This window comes from Falco peregrinus, chromosome 3 (assembly GCF_023634155.1).
Source record: "Falco peregrinus isolate bFalPer1 chromosome 3, bFalPer1.pri, whole genome shotgun sequence".
NCBI lineage: Eukaryota > Metazoa > Chordata > Aves > Falconiformes > Falconidae > Falco > Falco peregrinus.
The window spans coordinates 17,478,201-17,496,249 of record NC_073723.1 but is presented as its reverse complement, the minus strand read 5'-3'; the positions used below and the strand labels follow the sequence as shown (position 1 = coordinate 17,496,249).

The 18,049-nt window shown below is 42.5% G+C and overlaps 1 long non-coding RNA gene across 1 annotated transcript; it reads left to right on the top strand.

The window, feature by feature from the left end:
* The first annotated feature begins 15,153 nt into the window (after positions 1 to 15,153).
* Positions 15,154 to 17,640, top strand: LOC114013243 (uncharacterized). The gene is made up of 2 exons (XR_003556130.2): positions 15,154 to 15,552; positions 17,430 to 17,640. It is a non-coding gene; the product is annotated as an uncharacterized LOC114013243 (long non-coding RNA).
* The last annotated feature ends 409 nt before the right edge of the window (positions 17,641 to 18,049 follow it).

Below are 18,049 nucleotides of genomic sequence, written 5' to 3'. Positions count from 1 at the left end.
CCGAATTGCAGTCAGAGTTCACTACTTAACATTTTAAATGCTCCACAGCCAGTATCTTGCCTGATGTGCTCAGTGGAGGCTCCATTATGGGGCAGTGGGGGGTGTGGGTGTGTGTGAAGTTTTGCAACCTTATTTAACATGGAGAAACTCTGTCAGTTCCTGCGGGGACTCCTGATGATCTCCACTTGTCACTGACAGAGCCCTGCGTAACTGCATTAGTCTGGTTTGCTTTTCAATTAGCTGTCAGACTGCAACCAGCAGAAGCCTTGAAAGAATTGATTGAAAGCCTCACAGTCAAATGGTATCAATCTGGAACTAAGGAAGAGAAATTTTTATTCAAAACCTACAGAAATAGAGATCAGAATGGGAAAAAAAATAATCCAACACCACAAGTTAAAGGTAATTCAAAAGGATGTTAAACTTTGATAGATGGATTCAAGCAACACGATTTGTGGTTGCAGTTTTCTATGTTTCTTTTCTGCCAGAAGGCAGAAGGGTGAACTCATCTATTAGAAATACATATGGGATGGTGCATACAGTAACTAATTTTGCATCTCTTAAGAGAAAAGAAACTTCCCAAGATAAATGTTATTTAAATAAAACTATTGAAAAACACTAAAGGATATAATAAAGTCTTTATTAATAGTTTACAAGGGACAGACTTAAGGCAAAAACTTGTGTCCATTTCTACCTCACTGCCGTAGCTTGGCAGTCTTTAATGTTTTTACACAACTAGCCTATGGGGAAGAAAAGAGAGACTATACCTCATTTTATTCTCACACACAGGAGAAGTGACTCCCTTTCAGAGAGGGTGAAGCTGTATGCTATAGAACTTGTTCTTCTCTCCCAAAACCATCATCTCCCTTTCCTTTGCCAGATCAGACCCTTCCCTGAACCAATTCAGCTCACAAAACCAGCAGAGAACTAACCTGGAAAAGGTGTGAATACTTTTCTGATGGTTTCATGAATTGAACTGGCTCAACCAAAAGTCAGCTGAACACCAAAGCATATAAAGGAAGGAGGAAAGCGCCATGTACCATAAGTGGAGTTAAAAAAAGAATGGATCTAACATTTTTTGGCAGCAGTGAGTTGCTGGACCAGCTCAGCTGTAACAAGTCACCCAGAGACCGTAACAGAGGAGGGAGCAGAAGGTGGTTCATGCCCTCAGCATGCAGCCATCCTACATTTCATATTAGTTATGGCCAGGGCTTAACCCCTCGTGGTCTGAGAAGGATGTTTTATGGTCTGAGCTCTCAGGCTTTGACTGGTAGCTGGAAGATTCATAGGCACTATTCCTTCGTATGTGTGGGGAGATGTATATATGAGAGAAGATCCTACACAGTCCTGAACAAAAGGGAAGTACACATTTCTGAGAAGAACTGGGAAACTCAGTCAAGCTGTTACTCAGCAGCTACTTTTTAGTAGGAGGAGGCCTTTTTAAAAAGCTCAGCTCCTTCAGTAAGATATTAGAGTGGCAAATCTCTGAGGATGTGATTACCTGTAACATGGGAGTTGTTTAGCTTTTATTTTTTCTGGAGCGTTATTCCAGTGAGGCATACTATTGTGTGACCCTTAAAACAAGTTTTGTTGGCCCAAGCGGCCTGGTGGCAAACAAGCAGCTAGCAGCCAACCTCTTAATCTGACTTTTCCAAAATAGTCAACGTTATGTAATGACACACAAAGAAAAAAGACAAAAAAAAAAAGCAAAACTAAGAGGAAACTGAAATTCCCAATCTCACTGTTTAACACAATAAAATTTTGGGAAACCTTATCAAATTGTTCGATTATTCGTAAAATTATACTAAAGCAGAAGAAAAAAAAAAAAAAGGCACAACCCCGTGTTATCCACCCAAATCACCTTTTAAAAAAACAATGAAGGGAATGCAATTTTCTGCCCAAAACTGCATGGTGAATAGGTTGATTCATTTTTCCTCACTTTACCAGGCTTGTGTCTTGGAGCCTGGGTTTCTAGCCTTTTGTGTCATGCCTGTGTAGCACTTCAATTAAGCCATGATGGCTTTAAAAGAGAAACTTACTTGCTTTCTTCACTGCTTTCTGTCATGTTTCCTCACAGTTCCTGCATCAAAACAGCTGTACATTGCAGCTTCAAAATTGCTGGTCTTCTGTCCTTTCAGGCTTCCCTTTCCTGTTCTGCAATGCCGTGCATAGTTCCCCCAAAGTGCCTGCCTTGCTGCAGGATTTGAGTGCATGGTCCTTCGTTGTGACTTAGCAGCACTCAGAGAGCTGGAAAACAAGGAGTGTCAGGAGGATATAAGGTTCAAAACTCCTGCATTACCAGGATCAAAGCACTTCTCAGCTTATAGCTGCACCAAACAGAGCTGGGTATGGCAGCCAGAGTCTTTCTCAGTCAAGCCAGGCATTGCTAGAATGCACACCATGATGCTACAGATGAGTATTTGCTGGCCGTATGCATACTAGGGTGTCTCACACCCCTTCACAGACTTGACCTCCTCGCTGTCTGCAAATGATCTCAAAGGAGGTGTAGCCAATGTCTGTGTCTGAAACCTTGTGGACCCAGTCCCACATCCCTAGTCTTACTACAGTCCACTGTACTACTGTGTAACAGCTACTCGCTTGGATGAAAAGCAGAAGCTGCATTTTCTCTTTCACCCACTGGGAGAAGCCTAGGCAGTATGTGCCGTTAAGATCTATTCATTGTCATCTTGACCCGAATCATGGGGATTGAGTCATATCTCCCATGGAGTCCTATAAACCAGGAGCAACTTCGGGAAGGCCAGCGGGGTATCATTACGCAGCCAAGTGCTTTTCCTTCTAACACAGTAGAGCAATGAAAGTCCTTTAAGGCAACAGGGAGTTGTCTTAAAGTCATGCAAGGAGACAATACTCATCCATATGTAAATTAATTTTTACACCTTTTCTTTTGCACCTGTGAAGTCATACAAAACAGTCATAATGAGGCACAGCATTGCCCTGCCTTCTCTGGCTATTTATTTGTTAAATACAAGATGACTGAGGAACATTCTGTCATTGTGTGGCCAAGCAGCACAGAGTGGCCATAGCTGCACTAATACAGCACTTCACCCTGTGTAGCTTTAAAATGTAAATGTCGTTTCGGATGTTTTGTTTTTTTTTTTTTCCAGCTCACAGTGCATGTACTAATGTAACATTTTCATAACATGAGCCCAAGAACCTGTGTTACCTTCCTTCAGTGCAGCATGAGGATTTGCAGGTGCAAAGTCAGCTGTGTGTGGTGGTGTATAGGGGGCCAAATTCACAACAGCCTTGTCTGTGCTGCCTGCTGGAAAATGTGGAGCATAGGCTATCCCCAGGCGTCACCTGAGATAGAGCTGTTTGGCACATTTCCAGATCATGCCACCCACACACCACGCTAGCATTTAAACATTACTGATCAACTGCCCCATGCTGTCCATTCCTTAGCCATTTTTTATTTACCAGTAGCGCAGGTCCACTTGATTTTGCAAAGACATTGAACTAATAATGGAGCACAACTTGACCATCTGTACTTTACTTGCTGACTGAAGGACAATTGGTGAAAAGAGCTTTCAGAGGCATAGAGATGCTCTGTACGGAGAAAATGACATGAGTGTACCTTTTTCATCAGTCTTTGGCAAGTTGTGACTCAAATACACACGTCAAATGCTAAAATGAGTAAAAAGATGCTTTCCTTTCTGCAGGAGTTCTTTTTCCTTCTGATAAATGATAGCTACACTTCACTGTCTGAAGTGTTTATAGCACTGTTCAAAATTAAAATCATAGTAACAGCTGAAGGACTTAAGGTGCTAATATAACTGTCCCTACTTTTTGCAGTCAGTGTTCCCCTCGTGCAGAATATAGCCTAGAAGAGGGCGAACATTTGAGGCTTTGTTATGCTGGTAGGCAGGTGCAGCATCAGTGTGCCTTGCTGACAAGTGACAGCAGCCAAATAGGGAAGAGAAACAGAACAAAAGGCAAAATTAGATCACAAACTTAACCTAAAAAATTCTGACAGGAAATAAAAAAACATGTGCTAAGGTATTCGATTTGCTTGAAAGATGTTGATATGTTCCACACCATCTATTAAAATATTCCTCTTCCTCCTCTTTCTTCACCCCACTCTGAAGGTACCGCAACCACCCAGTCAGGCAGTGATGCAGTTTATGCAGAAGTAACTTTTATGAGCCCCATGACTTCAACCTCCCAACACGGGCACTTCACAGGCACTGAACAAGTCATTTCCCATAGGAGAGAGAGGAGTCAGTCCAGATGGATGGGCTGAGCAGGACCAAAGTGCTATCAGCCTGACAAGCAAGAGCAGCAGTATATCAAGTATCAAGTTGCTTTTGAATGTTTTGTAGGTGTTACAGGGGACATTTTATGCTGTCTCTTCATACTGGCTGTTCTGTGACATTTAGAAGAGAGGGACTCAAAGCTATGTAATCCCTTCCTCAGAGTGACAGGACATGTTTTAGCAGAAAGAGCTGTCTGCTACCTGCCAGCTCCATCCACCAGCCTCCTGGGCTAGATTCAGCCATCAGTTCACTTAAGGGTCTTGTCCCTGTTTCCCACAATACCTTTAGTAAGTGGTTCTCTCCCTAGCAAATATCTCTTTGTCCCAAGAACCCAGATTACTATAGAGCTTTATCAGCCTTGCAGCACAACAGTGAAGGAAGTCACAGAATTTCTGATTCTTTTCCATATTTATATGGAAAATGTATTAGATTTTATTTTATTTTATTTTATTTTTATTTAAATGAAATACATTTTACTTTTATTATGGATAACTGTATCTTTTCCATATCTGGAGAAAGAGTATTAATCCCATCACCTGATCTGGGAAGCAAGTATCCCCTTGGCCTTTCTGTCACATATTGAGTCACCCTTTTAGCAGTAAACTACTTGGAACATGACCCCAGGGAGCTTGCTGGGTTCTAATATCTCCTGAGAGGGTCCGGGGAAGGTGTCATCTCTTCGACCATTGCTCAGGACTCTTAGCACCATCCATTTTGATGGCTGAATGAAAAGTATCCCCACCTCCTTTTTATTCCCCTTTGGACATAGGTATGAGGGAAGGTAAAAGCCAGTGCTTTTCACGTACTGTGACTTTCATGCTGGTTATACAAGGAGAGACTCAAAGGACTTTCATAACCGAAGGTAGACCCTTGCTAAAACACCGTGGGTTTGATTCCTTACTCTACAGTCTAATTTCAGAGTACTCCACAGTGACCCCAAGGGGGCACAGCCTTTGAACATCCCCTTTTGGTCCCTGCTTAGCTCATTTTATGCCGCATGTATTTCATAAAGTCCTCTGTTTGTCTGGAGCAGCAAGGGTTTCTTCCCCAGCAGGTGCTTCAATGTAATACATTTTTTTATGTCACCGCTGAATTTAGCCCAGTGTATCTGACCACTGTATTAACTACTTGGTACTCTTTCTCAGCTTCAGATGAATTCATTCCACTAATTGTGAAAGGGTCATTTCACTAATTATACCATTTTACCCTTGTTGCCCACACCACACCTCCAGAGTTTAGCAATTAGTACAAACTGGAGAGTACAGATGAATCACCAACAGGTTCAATAGCTGCCTGACTCTTCATTTGACTTGCAAGAGAGGCTTTTTTTGCTCATACCACACTACCAGACCTGCAAACTGCTCTTCAGCAGAAACACTGCTCCACGCAAGGCTCAGTTTCCCTCTCAGACCACGGGCAGCAGAGTCTCGTTCGCGTAGGCAGTACCCGCTTTCACCTTGGGTTGCATGCTGCACTAGAATAGAAAACATGAGTCAGAAAGGTTAAGGGTTAAACTGTTAAAAACAAAAGAGGAGAAAATTCATTCAGAAAACTGTGGTTTGTAATGGGTAAGAGGAAGTACTGTACAATTTCTTGTAAAGTCACAATGGCCAGCTCATCAAAGGAAACCCCTCCTATCGGAGGCTTGCACAATGCCTCCCCAAGTCTGAAAGGCTGCCAAGCCATGACCATGCAGTTAAGGGAGAGCGACAAAGAGCCTCAAATCAAGAGCATATTTCCATCTTCCTGTCCAACTAACTCTCAATCTTCTTCTTCTTTTTTTTTTTTTTCCTTCCCCTTGCATTAATTATTTCATAACAACATAAGCTTTCTTAGTGATTTTCCTTTTTTTTTGCATGATTCCTCTCGCTTTCTTAAGAGCTGAAATGAGAGCTTTTCTACATGGAAGCGAAGCCATGGTTTTCACAAGACATGTTGAACCAACCTAATCACTCACTGATTTGCAAAGAGGGGTCCTGCAGCAGCTGCCTCATTCTCCCAGCGTGGCCACATGCTCTTACAGCTTACTTTGAGGCTGGCACTCACCAGAGCCACCTCTGTAACCTCGTTAACTCAGCAGTCTGCTCAAAAATACCACAGCCTAAAACCCAGCAGCTTTCTGCTGTGTCAGCCCACAGAAATGGCACTGAACATCAGAACGAGCACAAGGCTGGGGTGAGACCATGAGGCTGGAGGCCAGAGATGGATGGCCATGAAATGTCTCCCGTTTGGTTGTGAGAAACTAGTAATTCAGCTCCGCTCTTTAGGAAACCGCAGCTTCAGCACGTCTGTGATAGATGCTCGTTCTAGATTACAGCATGCCAAGGTCAGCACACTGTTTACATACATGCATTTAGTGAAAGGCTGACTTTGTAGGCTCAGAGATGGTAATTCTCCTGGGTTTTCTACTTGGTGGAATTTGTGGAATGATAGTTTTAAAATGGTTCTTCAGACCTCCTATTTCTTCCTTTTCTACTTCCCCTTAAAACCATGTTGTACCACAGAGGTCACCAAAAAAGCCAGTGTTGATTTCTTTTGACTGTAATTTGCCCTAAATGACCAAAGAGTTGCACAGCCTTGCCTGTAGCCTCTTCTAGCTACTGTGATAGGAGATTTTGTAAGTATATTTCATTGCCCAAGATATACAAGTCAACAGTACAAGATGAGAATAGCCTCTTGTAGAACCACACCTAGTACAGCCTTCCAGTTAGAAATGAATCACAAATAACTTTTCTGAAAACTGTTTTCCAAATATTTTCGCTTACACCTTACTGTAGTTCTACCTTGAACTATCTGTATATTATCTATCTTCTATATTCTCATTTCTTTCATTTATAGAAAAGGGACATGAGTCAGAACAAAAAAGCCTTAGTAGAAAATTAGAATATTTAGTGCTTCACCCTTATTCCCAAAGTGCTTTACTCTGAGATGGAAAAAATTCAAAAGGGTTTGATAAGTTTTGTCCAGTTTTATTTCCCTTTCAGTTTCTGCAAGATACAGCACAATTGATTCCCAAAAGGAAGTATAAGTGTCCCCAAATTGCTTGGAATATGCACAGCAACATCGATACACTCAGTGAGTGCTTTTCATGAGGCTGTTTCACACACTTCACAGGCATATCCAAATGAAGCAGAAAGCCATATAACTTGTATGCTGACAATACTCCCAGGCTTTTCCATGACTCATCCTAAAGCTAACTTATTGGACATCCCTTTGCTGAGTTATTCTTAGCTTTTATCAATTCATGCAATTTCTTCCTGCAAGCTGAGCAAATTTCCACAGTCTCCTCAGAGCAGAGGTTGCAAATATAAAGAGAAAAAAAAAGAAGAAATAAAAGAAAAGGAAGTGTCAGAGCTCATATAGCAGCTACTCTTTAGCAACAGAAAATGGTGTGGGGGTGTCAAGAGATGCTGTGTGTCGTATGTTAACTCTAATGGGTTTAGGGGTAACAGCTCAGTTGCTGAACTGGAGAGAGGGGTGTTGTTTTTTTTTTTAATTTCCAATAGAAATCAGTGCAATTTGGGTGATAGTTCACTGGCAGACAACAGTTCAAATCAATGCATCAGGGTCTGGTTTTCATTTTAAAAATAAAAATACAATCCTGATTTGATTATGAGCAATAATTTTGCAATAAAATAATTTTCACTGTCTTCACTGGTTGGAGTTATGATGATTGACATACTGTTATTCTTACATGCTATCAAGGAGCAGCTGCTCAGGAAGTAACATAGAGCAATGACTGAAATAGTGCAAGATCTTTCCTAGGCCCTGACACAGATTTCCTCCGTGGCATTGGGTAAATACTTTTGTCTCTTAGACTTCCCAACCATGATCCTGATACTCCTTTTCTTGCTGTTCTAGGCTATCTCACTTCTAAGACTTTTTTGAAGTGGAAGCTATATATCTTTGTCAGAGCAGGCTATTTCAGTTGGAAGGGACCTAGAACAATCATCCAGTCCCACTGCCTGACTACTTCAGGGCTGACCCAAAGTTAAAGCACAGTGTTAAGGGCATTGTCCAATTGCCTCTTAAACACTGACAGGCTTGGGGCATCAATCAACTCTCTAGGAAGCCTGTTCCAGTGTTTGGCCACTCTCATGGTAAAGAAATGCTGCCTAATGTTCAGTCTGAGCATCCCTTGATGCAGCTTTGAACCATTCCCATGCATCCTACCACTGGATACCAGGATTTAGTAGTTTGACCCTGGCTGGATGCCAGGTGCCCACCAAAGCTGCTCCATCACTCCCCTCCTCAGCAGGACAGGGGAGGGAAAATACAATTAAAGGCTTGTGGGTGGAGACAAGGACAGGGAGAGATCAGATCACTGAGCTACTGTCACAGGGAAAACAGGCTTGATTTGGGGAAATTAATTTGATTTATTACCAGTCAAATCAGCTTAGGAAAATGGGAAATTAAACCAAATCTTAAAACACTTTCCCCCGCCCCTCCTTTCTTCCTGGGCTCCCAGTTTTCTCCAGCTCCTCTCCCTGAGCTGCACAGGGGACAGGGAATGGGGTTGCAATCGGTCCATCACACATTGTCCACATTGTCTCTGCTGCTCCTTCTTCTCCCCCTGCCCCAGCCTGGGGTCCCTCCCACAGAAGACAGTCCTCCATGAACTTCTTCAATGTGAGTCCCTCCCATGGACTGCAGGTCTTCACAAACCTGCCCCAGCCCGGGCTGCTCCCGGTGGGGGCACAGGCCCTGCCCAGAGCTGCCCCAGCACTGCTGCCTGCGGGTCACAGCCCCCTGCGGACACCCCCTGCCCCAGGGAGGCCCTGACCGGGCTGCGGGTGGGTGCCTGGAGCAGCTCCTACCTCCTCCTGCACTGGCCTGGGGGGCTGCAGGGCTGCTGCTCTCACATATTCTCATTCCTCTCTTCCAGCTGCTGTTGCACAGAATGTTTTTCCCCCTTTCTTAAATATGTTATCCCAGGGGCACTACCACCATCACTGATGGACTCAGCCTTGGCCAGTGGTGGGTCCATCTTGGAGCTGGCTGGCGTTGGCTTTATTTGACACAGGGGAAGCTTCTATCAGCTTCTCACAAAAGCCAGTCCTGCAGCTGCCCTGCTACCAAACCCTTGCCACACAAACCCAATATATCAGCACCTCCCTTTGACGTTCCCTCCTCAGGAAGCTGTGCAGAATGACGAGGTCACCCCTCAGCCTCTTTTCTTCTCTACACTAGACAAACCCAGAGTCCGTAGCTACTCCTCACAGGACATTCCTTCAGCCCTTTCACCAGCTTTGTTGCCTTCCTTCGGATGCATTCCAGCACAATAACACCGTTCTTAAATTGTGAAGCCAAGAACTGCCCACAGCACTCGAGGTGAGGCCGCACCAGCGCTGAATACAGCGGGAGAACTTCTTTTGATGGCGGCTATGCCGTGTTTGATGCCCCCAAGGATACAGGTGGCCCTCGTGGCTGCCCAGGCACACTGCTGGGTCACGCTGAGCCTGCTGTCAGCCAGCTGCACCCCTTTCTGCAGGGCCGCTCTCCAGCCGCTCTTCTCACCATCTGTACTTGTGCCTGGCATTACTCCATCCCAGATGCCGAATCTGGTTTTTGGTCTTGTTAAATTTCAAGCCATTATGCATGCCATTTGTTCACACACACATCGCACAAGGGTCACACTGTTCAGTGTCTCTGTAGTCTAACTGTTCAACAGAGGTCTAGGTATACATCAGATCTGGGATGGCCAAGGACTGAACGAAGGTGAGCCCTGCAGCCCCACAGCTGGCTGCTGCTGGTACAGGGGAGCAGGATGCACCCACAGGATGTCGAAAGAGGAACGGTATCTGCCTTATCTACTAGCATCACAATAGCTGCAGGTGATGCTGCAAGGTCAGCTCTAAGTATCTCACATGAAATAAACCCCCTCTGCTTAAGCTGTACATTTGTGGGGGTGTGCACTGAAGTGGAATCTTTGCAGTGTGCCTATGAGTGATGCAGATAGTAAATACCAGCCCAAGTGAAAAGCACACTACAACAAAAACTAGGTCTTCTCAGAGTTTAGTTGTGGCAGCAAAGGAGGAAGTGGTGCTGGTGTTATTGATGCAAAGGTGTGAGCCAATACTTGCTTACTTGCCAGAGTTCCTTGGTGCTTTCTCAGCAATCCCATATTTTCAGCCTTTTAGCTTCAGGACCCTCTGCATCACCCCCAAACCCAAACTGCTTTAAATATGACCCAGGATCTTTACGATCCAAAACCTCTCTGAGCATCTCGTCAAGAAGGATCACCCCTAGATTCACATCTGGGTTGCTTTACCCCCTTGTCCCCAGTTCATATGTCAGGGCAATCTTTGATGAGCTAATCATGGAGAATTAATAAACCACTTCCATACGCATGGTGAGGCGAGGTTGTCTCTCCAGCGTTTGATCCATACAGGTAGAATAAATTCAGACCAGCTCACATCAAATTGCCTTGGAGCTGGGCTTATTCCCTAGTGCATCACACAAAGGTGATTGAAAGGTGTCTTCTCTGTTTGCTTCAGGTTGTCCTACCCACAGTCTTTCCTTGCAACCACGGCAGACAGTGTCTGGGGAAGGAGACTGAGCTGGGCATAGGCTAAAGGGAAGTCCAAACCTCCGTCTTGAAGGGGTTAGTACCCAATATTAATGCCACACTGAACATTTGGAAACTGATTGTTGTGTAACTGGTTGCTGAGCACTGAAAAAAGATGATAGAGTCTTTTGAAAAGTATATTTCGTTAATTTACTTTGACTAAACTTAGTCTGACACTGGGACACAGGAACTGAAAGAAAAATAAGCGTATGGATCAATATTTCCTTACACAGTCTGACCAGCTACTGTGTATCTGGGAGGTTATTTTTCTGTCTTACAAGTTAATTAACATGGAAAAGAAAAAGGTAGCTAGATTCATTGCACCAGTCATGCCTCTGCTGACAGCAATACATTTTTATATTGGACAGGAAAAATATTTGAGTCTAAAAACTTTCTCTGTAGAGTCAGAAACCACCTTTTACCTGTTCTTGGTCAATGTAGTCCAGAGTTCTTGATGTCTTCGCTTAAAATTCAAGAGAGCAATAAAGGCTATCACATAAACCTTTCTCTATCATTACTAGTGTGTCTTTTAGGCAGGATTTTGAGAAGTGCAGGACTTGGGCTTGTTTTCATTTCTAGACACTAACGGAGACTCTCCTGGCTAACGTAACTGTATGCTACCACTTCGCATTGGGGAGGGGGAGCATGTGTGTGCTTGTTTTCTTGTCTGGGGTTTTTTCATGAAGATACCAGTGTTTCTAAAGCACTTAACAACTGACCCATAAACCTGAGCTCCACAGATATGGTACATGGTTACGAACAGATGAAGGAGGTAATTTTCCAGGTAAGCAGTTATGCATGTGGACGTAACACAAGTACTTGAGTACTTTAAAGCTTTGCACTTGCTTAGGCGAAACAAGTACCAAAGCACCTGCATGACTTTAGCTTAAGGATTGTTCCATTTACTGAGAAAATGCTATTTAATATGTTGATGAAAGGTATTCTAGAAACTCTTCCTTTGCATTGATTTCATGCTTTGGTGTTGATGTGGCTATATGGCAAGATGTGAAGATGCATCTTAACTAATGTTTGTATTTTCCCTGGATTTTACAAGAGACCGTAATTGCTAGGCTAAGTTGGCAAGTCTGGGTATTCAGAGACGCCTGAACACCCCAGTCTGGGAGGTGGGATTTAAGGCGGGTGGCAGCATGCTCCTCATCATACTTGGAGTTTAAATTGACCCCAACCCAATCAGGGTGTTCCCACAGCAGGCTAACCTTGAGTGAAGTGGAATTGATCCAGTATGGGTTGTTAGATGTTGGGTAAATCCAATTCTAACTTCCAAATAGTAGGATTACCAACAGTAATGCAGTTAGTTAGGACTTGGGAAGCTTGCTTTTGGTGTCACTAAGAAGTCACAGTCACAAGTACTGGGATCTGAGGCAACCTGGAGAAGAAATTAAAAGAAACCCAAGGACCAGTAGAGATCAAGGGAATATTTCTCTGAGAATAAAAGAATCAGGTCCTGTACTTAATCTCTTATTTTCATGTATATGACTAAAACACCTCAATAACATTAAAATTGGCCTTCAGTGCGATGTATAGCTGAATAGTATCTTTAATTAGTAGAAGCTAGACTTAAATTTTAGTTCATGGATTATTGCCGGACCATGTAAGTTGAAAAGATAGTTTTTCTGCTGCTAAAAATTATGACTCACCCAAAGCCAGCAGAATAAATAACTTGATGTATGCCTTATCTACCACAAAGAAAGTGATTGGGAAGAATTTCCAAGCAGGTGGTTATGTGAGTGCTACAAAAGCCAAGGTGTATGTACACACTGAATAAAAGCAGATTGATTTTGGCTCAGATTCAGCAAAGCCCCTCCCACAAGTAAAAAGTAGTCACTATGAAACAGATGTAGTGATGGGAAATAGAACAATTACCTGGAATTCACCCAATTACTTTCTGAATGTTCTGATATTCTGCATGTACCAGGAACGTAATGGAAGTGACACACATGTGATAACACTTCACCTCAGCCTCAGTCAGCTGGGGCCTGTGCACACAAATAAGGAACGGAAAAGGGTAAAGCAAGAACATTTTTATCCTTTTTTTTAGATCAACCACAGAAGTCTGTAGGTGTCAAACCTCATAGTTTTTCAAACAACCTGATATTCTCATTAATTCTTTCTTTTTTTCCATTTGAGAATAGAAACACTCTGTTACGTTCAAAAAGCAAATGTACTCATTTGCATTGTTTAAGCAGCACATACTACCAAGTACTTTCAGTACATTTTCGTAGAAAACAGAAACTTACAACGAAGAGAAAAAGTATCCTTTCCCATCATAGCTAATTTATTAATATTTCGCTTAAAGAGTATCAAAACAAAAGAATCCTTTAGGGCCAGATTCTGAAATGGCATACATCACATTCAGTTTAAGCAATTTATACTAAAGGGTTTTTGCATGTAATTACATGCAGATATTACTTAACTTCAGTGCTGATACAAGAAGGTTAGGGTGAGGCTGCAAACCCTAACATTTCTCACAGCCAGGGAGAAATCATGAATTTGAATTTGTAAAACTAGCTGAACAAATTCAGTTCTAGAAGGAGCTGGGTACCCTTGGACCAATGGGAACTGATGGAGAATGCATCAAACGGGAGAGCCCTGATCTGTGTCACTTCTTGCAATAGCCAATCCTTATTAAAATTCCTTGCTTACTTACGTCACCCTGTCATTTGTACCACACAACCTGATTTTTCACAGGATGCTAGAGCCGACTTCCCCTCAGATCTTGGCAACCCTTCAAGTTGACTGTGCCCAAATGTAGTTTTCCTCTCCAAATAAAAGTTTGCTGGTAACAACTCATCTGTCAAATAGATATTACCCAATTAGTCCCATCAACATGACATGTTGACTCTGCATGAAGCAGCAGGTCCCAGCCTTGGCCAGGGATGCAGAAGTACATGCCAGGTAGTACCTGAAAACTGCTGCCTGTTTTTGTGATGTCCCGGCTGCAAACTCCTAGCCTGTTGTGCAAGAGCTTCCTGCACGCCATCCATTGTAGTCATCTGGTTCTGCTGCCAGCTTTCCAGAAGAGCGCAGCGCTGGAGCATGCTCCTAGGTGGGTCAGGAAGCTGCACAGAGCAAGACACACAGGCAAACCAGTGCAATTCAGCACTTCTGACGGCCTCTCCAAGAAAGACAGCATATTCCTACTCTGTCTGCATTCACTGCATGTGACATCCATGCCACCACCCTTCTGCACTCCTAAGGGGAAGGTTTCTACACCTCATATCACAGCACATCTTTGCAGACCCTCCTAGTTTTCCACTGCAGCTATGCCAGCCTGGCCCAGTTAAGCCAGGGAATGCACCCCGCAACACCTGCTGCTGAGGCAGGGGTAATTTGAGGCTTCTTGCTGCTCCTTGCATGCAACATCTTTTGAATATCAATTCACGTTGATGGAGGATTCTGGCTATTAAATTAACAGGTGTAAATGGCACAGCAAGACCAGGACAAGGAAAAGTAGAGCTGTTGCTAGATTTAAATGTAAATTATTATAATTTAAATGCATTTTCTTTGCAGGACATTGCATTGCTTCTTACTGTGTTTTATAGGAAGCCATTTAAAATAAAACTGAAAACCAAGATTGTAGCAATAGCAGAAAAAAAAAAAAAGGTATACAGGGAAGCTGGTTATATCTGAATAGCGTAAACGTACAGGGTCATACTGTTTATTTTTTATTACAGTTGTGATTTTTAGGATTAGGCCTATCAATATTTATTCATGTTTAGCAGAAGGCAAACATCCGGTCAGTGCTGGTAAATGCTATCCACTGAAAAGCAATTTCATTACGCTTGAGTCACAGAACAAAGGTTCAGTTTCTGGCAGGAAGGTGAAAGTACAACAGGGGCACAGTCAGTAGCACGTGTAGCTAATGCCATAATAACTTGTCTATTGCAAAAGACATATGAAGTTCTTAGAGATCCCAGTTATTTCCTGTCACTGTCAGGGGCAAAATGTCTGTTCTGCGCCTGGAGTTAGGCTGAGCTTTTTCTAGAAACAGAGGACTGGATGTGCAACTGCTGTTTCATAGATAAGGCAAAAGCATCTGTAGAAACTGAGGCAGATTATTCTGCAAACTGCAGTTTCTAGGTGAGGTTCCTCTTTCAGATAACTTGTCTTGGTGTTGCTCAATGGGGTTAAATTGCTGAGAAGTAATTTTGGTCTTTTCAGCAGAATTTCTGTGGAAGACTGTGCAGAAGAGACCCTGAAAGCCTCTTGCACTTTTCTATTGCCAGAGCTGCTAAGGACTGCCCATATCTCTGTATGATCCAATACCCGGTGCTAAGGGATGCTGACCTAATCAAAACTGCTAAATATGAATACATATTCAAAAATAGCAAAGCTAAACAATATATAATATATATATATATAGGTGGAGCCTGCTGAATAGGAGACACGTGCCAGAGTAAACCGAAGGAAGATTTGAGGGGTGCTCTGCGGGCTTAACTATGTGCAATTCTTTGTTGTTACCCATCTTCATAGCATTTGAGAGATTGCCAGGGAATTAATCCTCACAGCACCCCAGGAGGTGGCAAAGAGCTACGAGCCCCTGTGGGAGCTGGAGAAAGGGAGGAGGTTAAAGAACCCGGCCAGGGTTATGCAGCCCAGCAGCCTTTCTGCGTTCCTGATAGTGCTCCAGCCACCTTGCCATCCGGATTCACAGCCCTTTCGTAACTCACCCCCATCACAAATAAACACAAGGTAAGTTGTCTTTGAAATGAGTAGGGACAGGTGATTTCATAAGAGTGATGACAGAAATAAATAATAAGGCCGTTCCTAGGAAAACCATTCTGGCCAGGAGACATAAGGATATGTTGGAGTGAGGCTAGTCTGACCTCAGGGGTTTAGAGAGGCTTAATATGGCAGAATTTCATAAATACTAGTATACGAAGTACAAACTGCTAATAAAATAAAATAAAATTTTAAAAAACATTCATTCAGTTTTGGGATTCTCCAGTACTGTTTCTCTGTCTTATATAAACTGTATGCTACTCCGGGCAGACACTACATATAGTCTGTTGAACAGATTTTACTTAGAAAAACTAATCAAAAGAAAATTCATGTATTCACTTACTATTCTGACTACCAAAAATACTCAGGGAGGACACAATAACATGAGAACTGATATTACAGTGAGCAAAAATTCAGCATATTTCATACATTTGTTTTCATCTCAGGATGATTTTGACCACAGGAAAGTATTTGCCTATGATAGATGAACTGCATTGCCACTCATGTTAATCTACTACTGTTTAATGATTTTTGTTTAGTATTCATTTTAACACTGCTAATGTTTACTTAGCAGGACATTAATAACAGCAAGATATTTATCATACAGGAAATGGCTAATGAAATCTGCTTCATCTGTCAGTGGACGTTTATGTTTCAAGGCTGCACTGGATTTTTTATGCAGGACCTAGGGGAGCATGGTAGTTTTTGTTAGTGGCTAACAATAAGAGGGAAGTTAAATGGCATTTAGTAAAGATTGTTGTTGTTACTGTTATTATTATTATTATTGATATTGATATTTGTATTTGTATTTATTTTTATGTATTACATTAGGAGTCCCTCAGGCTTCAGATCAATGCTTCAAGCAGCTCAGCTGTTGCTGAAAGACTTAAGAGTGAGACAAAATATGTTTGATAGTGATGGGGACACAGGACTGGGAGTCAGAATAGTCCAGCTCCTCAAAGAAGCTGACTCACTGCTCCTGTGGTGAACCCTCTTACAAATAGCCCTTAGTCTCTGACACATCTCTTAAATGAATGAAGTTTATATGATTTCTGTATATTCTTATATTCAGCAGTTAATCCAGAGCCAAACTGCACCTCCTCGTTTAATGTTTTTAGAAATACTTGTTCTTAATAAGCTTTCTCCCAATGGCTGCTTCAAATTGTGTGCAAATGTCACAATTTTTAAGCAAAGCATATATAGCCTCTTGGGAGTTTTGCAGATCTCTGGCACCTAAGAACTGGTTTGAACAGCAGTGTATTTGAGGGACTTCCTTCTGAAAAGCACAAATGCCTTTGCAATTTATAAAACAGGTCTGGCATTTGAAAATGGTATTTTCCTTCTTCCTTTGCATTGAGTTCATTATTTGAGGCTTTCCTTCCTTTCTTGCGAAAAGCTCAACATGGTACATCCTTGTTGCAAGGACATGTGAGAGCTGCCAGATTGCAACACAACAGGGACAGGCATGAGTGCGGAAGCAAGATCCCAGAAGAGCTGGGGAGCTGCACTGGTCTTTGGCTGTCCTTCGCCAGCCCTAGGCTTGTTCTTCATGGACAAGGACAAGTATTAATGTCTCCCACTGATAAAGTGCATAGTTTTTAGTCAGGATACACGTATGTACGTGTGGAATTTGGCCCAGCATGCACTGACTAATGTCCAGTGATTTACCTTTTCTTCTTTTTATTTGCAGAGTGAAATCACTGAAAAATTGAGTCACTCTGGTTATGTTAACTTTATGGAAAGGAAAGTGTATAGCCATAGCAAAGTAGTTTCCTTTATTAGTTACTTCTAAAGAATAAAATGTAAATTCCAAACACTGTTCTCTTTCTCCTTTTTCTTTTCCCCAGAAGTTCCTGGGATTACAAAATCTAATTCAGAAATGCCAAATCCAACCTCCACTGCACCCCTGCAACAACCTCCAAAGTCAACAGGAGTCATGGCTGCACAAAGAACTCAGTGCCCCATCAACACACTGCAATTTTTAACCATTACTGAATGTAAATCTCTCTAGCATCAATATTTATTCCTGATAAATATGAAGAATGTTTAGTCTTCTGAGTCATCGGTTCTTTTCCAGTTAGTACTTGCTCTACTACTTCCACCCCTGAATGGAACTAGAGATTTATACATGATATCAGCATACAAAGTCAACTGTTAGGAAGAGGCAACCACAGAATAACAACTGGAGAGATAACAATGAGCATCTGTCAAAGCCAGCACACTCCACTGTTGTCATTTCTCTGCTGTTGGTTTTGCAGCGGTCGTGAGTGGTAAATCACAAGAAGGGCACGAATAAGTACAGCAGGATTTTCTCACAGTTTGTTCCATGCAAGCTTGAGGTTGCCCTGGGAGACAGGAAGCATCTTTTGGGCACTCCCACAGCAATAAACTGTTGCCACTCGTATTAACGAGTAGCAGAATGCTGTGTTTTGTTCAATGACAGGCTTATGAGCTGACCAGCAAAAAT